This window comes from Onychomys torridus, chromosome 12, assembly GCF_903995425.1.
Source record: "Onychomys torridus chromosome 12, mOncTor1.1, whole genome shotgun sequence".
Lineage (NCBI taxonomy): Eukaryota > Metazoa > Chordata > Mammalia > Rodentia > Cricetidae > Onychomys > Onychomys torridus.
Genome location: NC_050454.1, coordinates 13,238,453 through 13,252,406, shown reverse-complemented (window position 1 = coordinate 13,252,406; position 13,954 = coordinate 13,238,453).

Genomic DNA, 13,954 nt, shown 5'->3' with positions numbered 1-13,954 from the left:
GGAGTTGAGCCACTTGGGGAAGAGGACAGAGTTGATGTGGTCACCTCTGTCATAGGGTTGCTTTGAGGGTGGCTGCTGGTCTCCATGCTTCCAGTGTGGCCATTCTGGGAAGATGTTGACGATTCCTGATTATTGGTGAAGGGTGTTGTGGTTGTTGATAGGACACTTGGTGAATTTGCCATTGAGACTGTGGTAATGGCAGATGTGGAACTTTGAGAAATAGCTGGAGATGTGTGCCCTGTATTTCCTGAGATGGAGTCTGTGGAGGGTGCTGCAGTTGGCATCTCTGTCCTGTGTGAGTTTGTGTTGCTAACACTGGAAGTGAATGGATTGGTTGTTGTCTCTGTTGATAAGGTGGCTTGGGACGCTGGCTGTGCTGGAGTTGAGCCACTTGGGGAAGAGGGCAGAGTTGATGTGGTCACCTCTGTGATAGGGGTGCCTTGAGGATTGCTGCTGGTCTCCATGCTTCCAGTATGGCCATTCTGGGAGGATGTTGACGATTCCTGATTAGAGGTGATGGGAGATGTTACTGTTGACAGGATATTTGGTGAATTTGTCATTGGGATTCCTGTAATGGCAGATGTGGAACTTTGAGAACCAGCTGGAGATGTGTGCCCTGTATTTCCTGAGATGGAGTCTGTGGAGGGTGCTGCAGTTGGCATCTCTGTCGTGTGTGAGTTTGTGTTGCTAACACTGGAAGTGAATGGACTGGTTGTTGTCTCTGTTGATGAGGTGGCTTGGGACGCTGGCTGTGCTGGAGTTGGGCCACTTGGGGTAGAGGGAAGAGTTGATGTGGTCACCTCTGTGATCGGGGTGACTTGAGGATTGATGCTGGTCTCCATGCTTCCAGTGTGGCCATTCTGGGAAGAAGTTGACGATTCCAGAGTAGAGGTGAAGGGTGTTTTGGTTGTTGATAAGGCACTTGGTGAATTTGTCATTGAGACTGTGGTAATGGCAGATGTGGAACTTTGAGAACCAGCTGGAGATGTGTGCCCTGTATTTCCTGAGATGGAGTCTGTGAAGGGTGCTGCAGTTGGCATCTCTGTCGTGTGTGAGTTTGTGTTGCTAACACTGGAAGTGAATGGACTGGTTGTTACCTCTGGAGATGAGGTGCCTTGGGACCCTGTCTGTGCTTGAGTTGGGCCACTTGGGGGAGAGGACAGAGTTGATGTGGTCACCTCTGTCATAGGGGTGCCTTGAGGATTGCTGCTGGTCTCCATGCTTCCAGTGTGGTCATTCTGGGAAGATGTTGACGATTCCTGATTAGAGGTGATGGGAGATGTCACTGTTGACAGAACACTTGGTGAATTTGTCATTGGGATTCCTGTAATGGCAGATGTGGAACTTTGAGAACCAGCTGGAGATGTGTGCCCTGTATTTCCTGAGGTGGAGTCTGTGGAGGGTGCTGCAGTTGGCATCTCTGTCGTGTGTGAGTTTGTGTTGCTAACACTGGAAGTGAATGGATTGGTTGTTACCTCTGGAGATGAGGTGCCTTGGGACCCTGTCTGTGCTGGAGTTGAGCCACTTGGGGAAGAGGACAGAGTTGATGTGGTCACCTCTGTCATAGGGTTGCTTTGAGGGTGGCTGCTGGTCTCCATGCTTCCAGTGTGGCCATTCTGGGAAGATGTTGACGATTCCTGATTATTGGTGAAGGGTGTTGTGGTTGTTGATAGGACACTTGGTGAATTTGTCATTGAGACTGTGGTAATGGCAGATGTGGAACTTTGAGAAAGAGCTGGAGATGTGTGCCCTGTATTTCCTGAGGTGGAGTCTGTGGAGGGTGCTGCAGTTGCCATCTCTGTCGTGTGTGAGTTTGTTTTGCTAACACTGGAAGTGAATGGATTGGTTGTTGTCTCTGTTGATGAGGTAGCTTGTGACGCTGGCTGTGCTGGAGTTGGGCCACTTGGGGTAGAGGACAGAGTTGATGTGGTCACCTCTGTCATAGGGGTGACTTGAGGATTGATGCTGGTCTCCATGCTTCCAGTGTGGCCATTCTGGGAAGATGTTGACGATTCCAGAGTAGAGGTGAAGGGTGTTGTGGTTGTTGATAGGACACTTGGTGAATTTGTCATTGAGACTGTGGTAATGGCAGATGTGGAACTTTGAGAAATCGCTGGAGATGTGTGCCCTGTATTTCCTGAGGTGGAGTCTGTGGAGGGTGCTGCAGTTGGCATCTCTGTCGTGTGTGAGTTTGTGTTGCTAACACTGGAGGTGAATGGATTGGTTGTTACCTCTGGAGATGAGGTGCCTTGGGACCCTGTCTGTGCTGGAGTTGAGCCACTTGGGGAAGAGGACAGAGTTGATGTGGTCACCTCTGTGATATGGGTGCTTTGAAGGTGGCTGCTGGTCTCCATGCTTCCAGTGTGGCCATTCTGGGAAGATGTTGACAATTCTTCATTAGAGGTGAAGGGAGATGTCGCTGTTGACAGAACACTTGGTGAATTTGTCATTGGGATTCCTGTAATGGCAGATGTGGAACTTTGAGAAATCGCTGGAGATGTGTGCCCTGTGTTTCCTGAGGTGGAGTCTGTGGAGGGTGCTGCAGTTGGCATCTCTGTCATGTGTGAGTTTGTGTTGCTAACACTGGAAGTGAATGGATTGGTTGTTACCTCTGGAGATGAGGTGCCTTGGGACCCTGTCTGTGCTGGAGTTGAGCCACTTGGGGAAGAGGACAGAGTTGATGTGGTCACCTCTGTCATAGGGTTGCTTTGAGGGTGGCTGCTGGTCTCCATGCTTCCAGTGTGGTCATTCTGGGAAGATGTTGACGATTCCTGATTATTGGTGAAGGGTGTTGTGGTTGTTGATAGGACACTTGGTGAATTTGTCATTGAGACTGTGGTAATGGCAGATGTGGAACTTTGAGAAATAGCTGGAGATGTGTGCCCTGTATTTCCTGAGGTGGAGTCTGTGGAGGGTGCTGCAGTTGGCATCTCTGTCGTGTTTGAGTTTGTTTTGCTAACACTGGAAGTGAATGGATTGGTTGTTACCTCTGGAGATGAGGTGCCTTGGGACCCTGTCTGTGCTGGAGTTGAGCCACTTGGGGAAGAGGACAGAGTTGATATGGTCACCTCTGTGATATGGGTGCTTTGAGGGTGGCTGCTGGTCTCCATGCTTCCAGTGTGGCCATTCTGGGAAGATGTTGACGATTCCTGATTAGAGGTGATGGGAGATGTTACTGTTGACAGGATATTTGGTGAATTTGTCATTGGGATTCCTGTAATGGCAGATGTGGAACTTTGAGAACCAGCTGGAGATGTGTGCCCTGTATTTCCTGAGATGGAGTCTGTGGAGGGTGCTGCAGTTGGCATCTCTGTCCTGTGTGAGTTTGTGTTGCTAACACTGGAAGTGAATGGATTGGTTGTTGTCTCTGTTGATGAGGTGGCTTGGGACGCTGGCTGTGCTGGAGTTGGGCCACTTGGGGTAGAGGGAAGAGTTGATGTGGTCACCTCTGTGATCGGGGTGACTTGAGGATTGATGCTGGTCTCCATGCTTCCAGTGTGGCCATTCTGGGAAGATGTTGACGATTCCTGAGTAGAGGTGATGGGAGATGTTACTGTTGACAGGATATTTGGTGATTTTGTCATTGGGAATCCTGTAATGGCAGATGTGGAACTTTGAGAACCAGCTGGAGATGTGTGCCCTGTATTTCCTGAGATGGAGTCTGTGGAGGGTGCTGCAGTTGGCATCTCTGTCGTGTGTGAGTTTGTGTTGCTAACACTGGAAGTGATTGGATTGGTTGTTGTCTCTGTTGATGACGTAGCTTGGGACGCTGGCTGTGCTGGAGTTGGGCCACTTGGGGAAGAGGACAGAGTTGATGTGGTCACCTCTGTGATAGGGGTGACTTGAGGATTGATGCTGGTCTCCATGCTTCCAGTATGGCCATTCTGGGAGGATGTTGACAATTCCTGATTAGAGGTGATGGGAGATGTTACTGTTGACAGGATATTTGGTGAATTTGTCATTGGGATTCCTGTAATGGCAGATGTGGAACTTTGAGAAACAGCTGGAGATCTGTGCCCTGTTTTTCCTGAGGTGGAGCCTGTGGAGGTTTTTGTGGTGATTACTTGTGAAGTGATAATAGGGGAGTGTCTAACACTGAAGGCATCTGAGGTAGTTGAGTCTTTTGAAGAGGATATCTCCTGAGTCACTGTCAGAGTCTGGTTAGATCCACTCTGGGAGGTTGAATGTTTTGATATAGTCACATCTGTTAGTGTGCTGGTTTGGAGTTCCCTGGAGGTCTCTGTGCTTCTAGTCTGGTGGGTTGTAGATAATGAAGATAATTCCAGAGTAGAGGTTTTGGATGTTGTCCCTGTGGTGGGAGGTCCATTTGATGTTCGTGTGGTGCCTGCATTGGAACTATGGATAACCATAGTTGTTGTGTCTCCTGCATTACTTGAAGTCATATCTGTAGAGATCGCTGAGGTCATCTGAGGTGTGTTGATGACACTGAAAAGTGATCTGTTGGTAGTCAGAGGGGACATCATCTGTGTTGTTGATGTTGCTGTCACAGAAGTTCCTTTTAATAAAAGAAAGAAGGACTTTATAGAGTGACTTCTGTAAGGCTGTTTTTTATCCTCAGCCATGAATGCTGCTCACAGGCACACACGATTTATTGATAAATATCAAGGCACAGTTGGCAATGTGAAAATTCCAGAAATTAGGGCCCAGGAACAGTGATAAAGAGCACATACTGCTCTTGCAGAGACGCAGGGTTAGGTTCCAGAACTCCACCCCCAGCAGTTCACCAACTCCTACGACTTCAGCCCCAGTAGATCTGAAACCTCTGCCTTTGCAGACACCTGCACTTACAAGCGACCCCACATTCATATACATGATTAAAAATAATAAATATAAATGTTTTCAAATATTCTAGATGGTGGGGAAGGAGAGGGTGGACAAAGGAGGTCTGATTTGAGTAGTGCCCATGTGGAAATATTAAACCTAACTCCTCTAATATGCAAATCAATACATACTACTAAAATACTTTTTAAATTCTTAATCAAAAGGTTTATCGTAACTAACCAAAATCAAAACACTCAGGGCAGTGGCTAGGATAACTTTGCATGCACCTCCTAAGTGATTACAACTTGGGTGCATACATCCTAATAAATTTGTCAATAATATAAATGAAATGTTTTTCAAAATCTTATATCACAAATGTTCTTCAACTGAAAAGATATCAACTTTGCCCACCAAGGAATTCATAAATAAATATTAAATGTTAATATGTCTGGCATGATTGGAAGTGGCCAATCTTTCTTGCAAAAGTTGTCAAATACTCATTCCCTTGAGAGGTAGAAACAGGCGGAGGCAATTTCACTGTGTGTCCTGCTGGCCGGAATGAGCCAGGGCCGGTCAACAAAACCTGTTCCAGCTCAGAGGTTCAGAGATTCGTCTTCGGGAAAGCCCTGGAAGGTGGTCAAACCAATGAGAGGTGGGCCTGCAGGCTTCCCACAGAGAACACATCTACTCAGAGTGGCTTCAAAATGTTTTGTAAATAAACCTCCCAGCATGTGTGTATAATCCCAGCACCCGGGAGACTGAGGCAGGAAGAGCTCAGGTCCCCAGTTTGAGACTACTAGGTCACATAGTGAGTTTGAAGTCAGCCTCAGCTACATAGTAAAACTCTCTCTCCAAACCCTACCCCAAGGTGAAGAAGAAAAAAAAAAATCCCACAGCTGGGAATGTGGCTCAGTGATAAAGCGTGTACTTTTCAAATGTGAAACCCTGGGTTATCTATCCCAGGATTATAATGAGCAATACTTTTCTGACTTGAGGTATCTTCCATGAGATGAAAAAGGCAAAATTAACCTGGAATTGTGAACAGAAAATGGTAGATTCCACAAGGAGGACACAATGGCCTCACTACAGAGGCAACTCTTTGTTCTTGGATTACAGTAGTCTCTGCTATCCTCAGGGAGTCCATTCCAAGTCCCCAGTGAACGCCTGGAAGGTTGGGCAATATCCACCCCTATATAATATAATGATTTTCCCTATACACATAAACTATCTTAAAGTTTAATTTGTAAATTAGGCATAAGAAGAGATTAGCAACAATAATAAGACAGAACAGTAATAATAACTTTGTAAAAAGTTATTTAAGACCTACAAATTATTCATTTCTGGAATTTTCCATCTAATGTGCTTAGACTTCAGTTGACTATGGGAAGTTACTATTTTATAGCACTGTTTTGGTTTTTTGGGGTTTTTTTTGTGGGTGTAAATGGAGTTTCTCCTTTTTCCTTGTGCTGGAAGTGAGAACAAGAACATTGGGGATACCAGACAAACCCCGCACCTGCCTCCAGACTTCAAGCTTTTTTTTTTTTTTTTAACCTAATTGCTTACAAGTAGTCGGGAAGCAGTAAGTTCACAGGGAAATAAACAGCTGAGAAGGAGTTTAGGTTCATATTCAGTTCTTAGAGTCACCCCCATTCATTCTCTCTCTCCCCAGCTCTGTCTCCACCACACAATGTATCCCAGCTTGGTCTCAAATTCACAGCCATCTCCAGCTTCAGCCTCCCTAGGGTGGAGTTATAGGAGCAAGCATCCACGCCCATCTCTCCAACCCCCCCCCCCCCCCTTCCCTTAGGCGCGCCATTCAGACTAATTTATACAGCTCTAATTTATACAAACCAAGTGACTCACTCGCAAGCCTGTGTATTTTATTTAACAGTAACTGCTTCTGGGGAACTGTCTGAACTGCTGTAGACAAAGGAGTGGACTGGACTACTGGAAACTCTCATCAAACATTTGAGGATCGTGGAGTTTCAGCTTCACAGAATCTCTTCCAGAGTTTGAAAGAAGGGGGCTGTTTGACTGATTTTATAATGCTAATGCAACTTTAATGTTAAAACTATTTGAAGACAATTCAGAAAGGAAACCTAGATGAATAAATCTTGGTAATAACATACCCAGAAATATCCTAGACAAAAATATTAGCAAGCCCAATCCAACATTAGATTTTTAAAACTATATTACAGAAAAGCCAAATTTAGACCAGAAATGTAAAATGAATGTAAGACCCAATGAAAATCATCATAGAAGCCGAGAAGAGGGGGTAATGTGACCATCCAGGGACATAAGCTGTTTGAAACCTGTGAGTATTCATGCCTTCCTTTTAAAGTCCTAAAGGTAAGCTGTGGGGTTCACACAGTATTTGGGAGGCTGAGACGGGAGGATTGATGATGAATTTGATGCCAAGTTGAATAATGTGGAGAGAAAAAAAACGTTCTGCTCTGCTGAGATGGAGCAGAGGTTAAGGGTGCTTGCAACCAAGCTTGATGACCCGAGTTTGATCCCCAGGACCCACATAGTGGGGAAGGAGAAACTGACTCCCACGAGTTGCCTTATGACCTCAACATGTATACCATGGCATATGCATGAGCATGTGTGTGTGTGTGTGTGTGTGTGTGTGTGTGTGTGTGTGTGTGTGTGTGTGAGAGAGAGAGAGAGAGAGAGAGAGAGAGAGAGAGATGCACACTTGAATGTAATCAAACTAGTTTCTAGCAAACAAAAGATGTTAACCCCCTTATCTTCATCGATAGAACATAAACAGTCAGTAAAGATAAAGCGGCAGAAACATTTCATGTAAAATTAGAAATCAGGCCCAGATGCCGCCAGGCACTCCTTACTGTCAGGATGGAGGCCGTAGCAGGCGCAACACATGGAAATAAACAAAGGATACAACAGTGTCCAGCATTTCTTTTTCATATGGAAAGGGAAGGAAGAAAGCTTATGATTATTTGAAGATGATATAATCGTTTACATAAGAAAGCAAATGGGGGCCGGAAGGCTTGCAGTCCAGTGGTAGAGCTGCAGCTTAAGGTGTGTAAACTATCCCATAACCAGTACAAAAACAGAAGTCACAAGAAGGAAGAGAGCGAGGGAGGAAGGGAGGGGAGAGGGAGAGAGGGGGGAAGGGGAGGAAGGAGGAAAAAGCCTTTTGAATTTATAAATTACTAGCAAAGTTTTGCATATATGATCAAATTTTTGAAACAACTACTCTTTTGGGAAACATAGTTGAAAACAAAAAATTCCATAGTCTATACATTGTTCTTCTCCCAAGTTTTTCCTATGTTGCGCGAGCGTGTGCGCGCGCGCGCGCGCGCGTGTGTGTGTGTGTGTGTGTGTGTGTGTGTGTGTGTGAATAAACACGCTGGTTGGCTTCAGTCAACTTGACATAAACCTAAATGTATTGGAAAGAAGGAACTGAGAAATTGCCTTCATCAGGCTGACCCGTAGACAAGCCTGTGGGACATTTTCTTTGTTAATGATGGATGTGGGAGGGTCCAGCTCACTGTGAGCAGGTGGTCCAGGTTGTATAACAAAGAAGGCTGAGGAGGCCATGGGGAGCAAGCCAATAAGCAGCATTTCTTTATGGTCTCTGCATCAGATCCTGCCTCTAGTTTCTGCCCTGGCGTCCCTCAGAGATGGACTGTTACCTGAAAGTATAAACTGAATCAACCCTTTCTTCCCCAAGCTGCTTTTAGATTTTCTCACAGCCACAGAAACCCTAACTAAGCCTGGCGGTGGTGGTGGCACACGGCTTTAATCCCAGCACTCGGGAGGCAGAGGCAGGTGGATCTCTGTGAGTTTGAGGCCAGCCTGGTCTACAGAGTGAGTTCCAGGACAGCCAGGGCTATGCAGAGAAAAAAGAAACCCGAACTAGGATAGAGTGTGAGTTTACAAGTGTGCATGTGTGTACATGTATGCAGCCTCACTTAACCAGAGCATCATTTTAACCTTGCCTTATACCGTGAGTGTTTCTTTGTGTTATTATTCTCATCAACAGAGGGGAAATCAGTCTTTTATATTTTGGGTAATAATTGTCTCCCTTCCCTGCAAGAATGGCTCCGAGGGAAGTGGGTGAACTCAGACCAATAGCAAGGCCTCAGACACTTCAGGAAAACTCTTCTGAGCTCTGAAGACCCCTTCCTAACAATGCCATACCCGACCCCCGGGAGCCTTCCTGTGTTAAATTATCATGTTCCTGTAGCAATGGGATCAGTGACAGGCCCTCTCCTGAGGCATGTTTTCTGACCTGGGTTTTAATGTTTGGGATGTAAATGAAAGGAAAAACCAAACCCTCTCTCATTCTGTTGAGGCTGTCTTGAGAAGGAAGGGCTTTACGTTCATACAACAGACATGCCCTGGTTGTTTCTGTCTTTTATCACTATTTAAACAGCATTCCTTCCATGGCTTAGTTAGCTCTTTAGGGAAAGGATTTGCAGATCCTCTACTAATCCCAGGCGAGTTATTCTCAAGGATGAAGCAGTGGGAAGGGAAGAATTGTTATTTTTGGTGAGAAAGTAGTCCTCAAAAGATAGGGTGAGGGTCCAGAGAGATGGCTTAGCAGTTTAAAGTGCTCCCTGCTCTTTTGGAAGACCCAGGTTCGGTTCCCAGCATCCACATCAGGCAGCTCACAGCTGTCTGTAACTCCGGTTCTGGGGAATCTGACACCCTTTGGCTTCCTCAGGCAGCTGTATGAGTGGGGTGCACATAAACTCATACAGGCACACACACATATATACATAATTAAAAATAATAAATAAATCTTTTTATAAAAGATAAATCAGAATCCCTGGGGAATCTAAAAATGTGACCTTGTAGCAGGGAATGGTGGTTCGTGCCATATAATCCCAGCACTTACAAGCCTGAAATAAGGATTGCCTCAAGTTTGGATTGCTAGAGACAGTCTGGAACACAAAGTGAGAACTAATTCATGACAAAAGAAGTCATGAGCTGACACTGAGAGTCTAATTTTCTGTGTGTGGATGGGATCCGGGAATTTGCATTCTAGTGGTGTCTGAGGTGATTCTGGTCTCCGTGGCCTATGGACCACACTTTAAGAATCACTGTTCTTAAAATGAAATGATGGGTGTGGAGATATGAATACCTCTTACATTCTAAGAGACTGGAACTTCTGTTGGACCTCACAGCCAAAATTAGTAATAAGCCCTTGAGGTCACTTGAGACTTAAGACTTCCAGCCCACTGTGTACCCAGCCTGTTTGTTTTAACCTGCCTTTAAGAGAACAAGATAACACCCAACCTTTCCTTGGATTTCCCACGCAATCAACTTTTACAACCTAAGCTAATGCATAACTGTAATATTAAGATACAAACTCTTACACGCCTCTGGCCCATGAAGATCAATATATGTGTGTATGTATGCATGACAGAATAGTCTTTTGTTGAAAGCAACAAATAAGTTGAAAATCAACGTTATAAAACAAAAGTCCACCACCAGCCCTGCAAGCAGCATATGGAAATTGCTTGGTGGCATTCATTTGTTTGTTATCTGGGTCAGTGGGGGTCAGGTGGAGTGACTTAACCCTTTGTAAAACTGTTAAAGATTTCTATGAAATGTCCCCCTTTCATTGCCCCATGTGATGCTTTCTGGACTGTTCAATAAATGCAGAGCAAAAGCCCTTTGTTAGGGACGCACAGACGCTGGGACAGACAAGACAACATTCAGGCAGGCATGGACTCAGACTCACACAACAGACAGACAAAAAAACAACAGACAGGCGAGGACAGAGAAGAAGAGAATTCAAATCTGGGCCCACTCCTGGTAAAAATACAAGGGGCGGGAGTGTGCTTTTTATTGCTTTTCCTTACTACATGATGCATTTTTGCTGACTGAGTTTCTCATTGATGTGTTTCAGCTAACACTGATAGCATTTGCTTTTTTTTTTTTTTTTAAGGACTGGGGTATAGCTCAGTAGTAGAGGGTGTGCTTAGCTGGGCCCTCAGTTCAGATCCAGCATGAGAAAGTAAGAAAAATAAGTGTAAGCTAAAGCCACCCTAGTAATGTTACAAGGCACAGAAACGTGTGGTCCCTCACCGAGCTGTGCTCTAGAGCTTGGTCTCTGGCCTGTCTTGTGCTCAAGCACTGAGGGGTGAACTGGCCTCATCTTTTCCCAAAATGCAATGGGTCTGGGGTTCTCCTTCAGCCCAGACACACACCATGCAGTCCAGAACTAGAGCCCAGAGACCTCTGTGTAGAGAGCTGGTTTCCAAGAAAGCAGCCTTGTCCCTCCTTCCCTTTCGACTCCTCGTTCCGTGACACGCCGTTCAGACTTCATTGAAAAGCCACTCAACTTCACGTGTGTCAGACTCTGTCCTCCAGGAAACGTTCCTGACTTTTCTGGTCCCTATCCCATAAGCAAAAAGTGGCAGAATCTCCACCGGCGGGCTGTCCCCTCCCCAGGGTCCTGTCTGCTGTCCACAACAGGCTTCTCTCTCCCCAGGGTCCTGTTTACTGACCGCCGACAGGCTACCCTCTGCCCTGCATCCTGTCCACTGTACTCTTCCCTTGGGTGGCTCTATCCACCCTTTCTCTTTGCCCGAACGTCTCTTTCTGCATCCTCCTTCTCTGCAAACAAGCACATTTAGGACTCCTTGGCTATACAATGTGTCCGCCACCCATCTTGCACCTTCTTGATCTCTCTGCTGCTCTGTCTGGACTGGCTGGTGCTCACCACATCTTCACGACGCCTCTGCTCTCCAGCTCAGCCACTTCCAAAGCCAAACTCTCCTGAGCACCACGAATAACTGTCCCCTCAAGCCCCAGTAGCTCTGTGTCACCTGTCTCCACCTGTCCTGTCCCGTCCATTCGTTCCTCTCTCCAGTATTGACAGAGTGAGGATCTTAACCCTCTCAAATTGCCCTTTAGATTATTGCCATATATATTATATGCAGCTCTGCCCTCTCAGGGGTACAGTTTCAGAGCCCTCCCTCCATTCTCCCTACTCCCCCCCCCCCCGGCCCCAGATGGAGCAGTAGTGCCTCTGGGTGGCGTCTTGGGGTCTTTCCCTCTTTTCTGGCTATGTCTACAGATCGACAATTCACCCCTTGCTTCTCACTGGCATCCCAAGCTCCTTTCTGCTATGCAGTACGCCCAAGCCGCAACTTCCATCCCCCTCCTCTTGTTAATTGTTAATAGCAGTCCCCCCCCCCCCCCCCCCCCCGCCCATGTCCAGGCTGGAACCCTCTGAGTCACCTTCCCCTTCTTCCTCTTCCTTGTTCCCAGCGTTGCCTGGGACACCAACTGACTCCTCCCAACCCATCCCCTGTGTCATTCCCTCCCCCCCCCCCCCCCCCCCCTCACTGGCTTCCTAAGTTCAGTTTTCTGTTCCCTGCTTCGGATATGGTGTGAGCTTGTCCCTCAATGGCTCCTCTGCTGGGAGCTTGCGTCTCAGCATGACAGAGACCTTTACAAGGAAGGTTTGCGGCAAGCCCTTAGGTCAACTGGAAGCGTGTCCTGGGAAGGGATTCCGGGACTCCTGTCTCCCTCCTGCTTCCTGTTTTGGTGGAGTGACCACTCACTCCCGTAGGTACTCTGGTCTGCCACAGGGTCCTCCCCAGAGCCTATATTTGTATTCCAAACTGTGAGCTAAATAAAATTCTTTTCCTTATCAAGTTAACCTGCCTCTGGGATTTGGGTTATAGTAATAAAAAGTTGCCTAATACATTCCCATTCAGTGTTTCCCTCATACTACTGTTGGATTGATATTAGCTACAAGACCAGGAAAACCTGCCCTAGAAAGTGGTCTCCATTGCCTGCCCCGGAAGGAAATTGCTCGAACACTGAGGGCATGGGTCTGGCTGCCACGTACAATCCACGGAGACTGGTCATCTCCTCATAGCTGTGATATGAAGCATAGATTAGGATCCTGAAGCAGTTCTCAGAGGGAGGCCGCTTGCTAACAGCTGGCCTTCTTCTAGTTGTGGTTGAGAACACTGTCGGTGCATCTGTAAGAAGGAATGGCCATTCCTGAAGCATTCTTGACTCTAGGTAGTTCAGTGGAAGGCCTGTCTCCATGCTGAGTCCTGGAACATCAACCTGCTTGTATAACTAACTAGCCATCATCAAGCTGCTTCTGTAACTAACTAGCCATCATCGAGCTGCTTTTGTAACTAACTAGCCATCATCAAGCTGCTTCTGTAACTAACTAGCCATCATCGAGCTGCTTCTGTAACTAACTACCCATCATCAAGCTGCTTGTGTAACTAACTAGCCATACATCGAGCTGCTTCTGTAACTAACTAGCCATCATCAAGCTGCTTCTGTAACTAACCATCATCAAGCTGCTTCTGTAACTAGCCATCATCAAGCTGCTTTGTAACTAACTAGCCATCATCAAGCTGCTTTGTAACTAACTAGCCATCATCAAGCTGCTTTGTAACTAACTAGCCATCATCAAGCTGCTTTGTAACTAACTAGCCATACATCAAGCTGCTTTTGTAACTAACTAGCCATACATCAAGCTGCTTTTGTAACTAACTAGCCATACATCAAGCCACTTAGTTTGCCCTTGGTGGCACATTTGAACTCTATAAATAATAGAACTAATAATGCCTGATATTTCCATTATGCTTTACATCATATGTCACTGATAGTGTCCCATAGTGCACAGTGAGAAAACTAGGGCTAAAATGCTTGTCCAGTATGTCCTGTAAGCAGAAGGCTTGGGACACCAAGGCAAAAGGACAAAGTCTGGAGATGTGAGCTCAACTTCAGGACTGCCACTGGGTATCTGGAGTGTTGAAATGGGGTGAGATATGATGGTTAACTGTAAGATGAATTGCTAAACGGTATTATTAATAAAACTCTGAGCCAGATATTGGGGTGAACCTGAGAGGTCAGAGGAATAGGACAAGCCACAGCCAACCTCACCTCACCAACTCCTCAGCCTCCAGAGAGAGCTACTTCCTGTGTACTCACGTCTATATGCCTTTCTGTGCCTGCCATCTTACTTCCTCTCTCTGCCCAGCTCTATCACTTCCTCTTTCCACCCAGCTCTATCACTTCCTGTCTCTCTGTACAGACCTCCAGACCTCTTTGGTTAACTACTGCTGGGATTAAAAGCATGTGCCACCAGGCCTGGCTCTGTTCCCAGTGTGGTCTTGAACTCACAGAGATCCGGATGGATCCCTGCCTCCTAAATGCT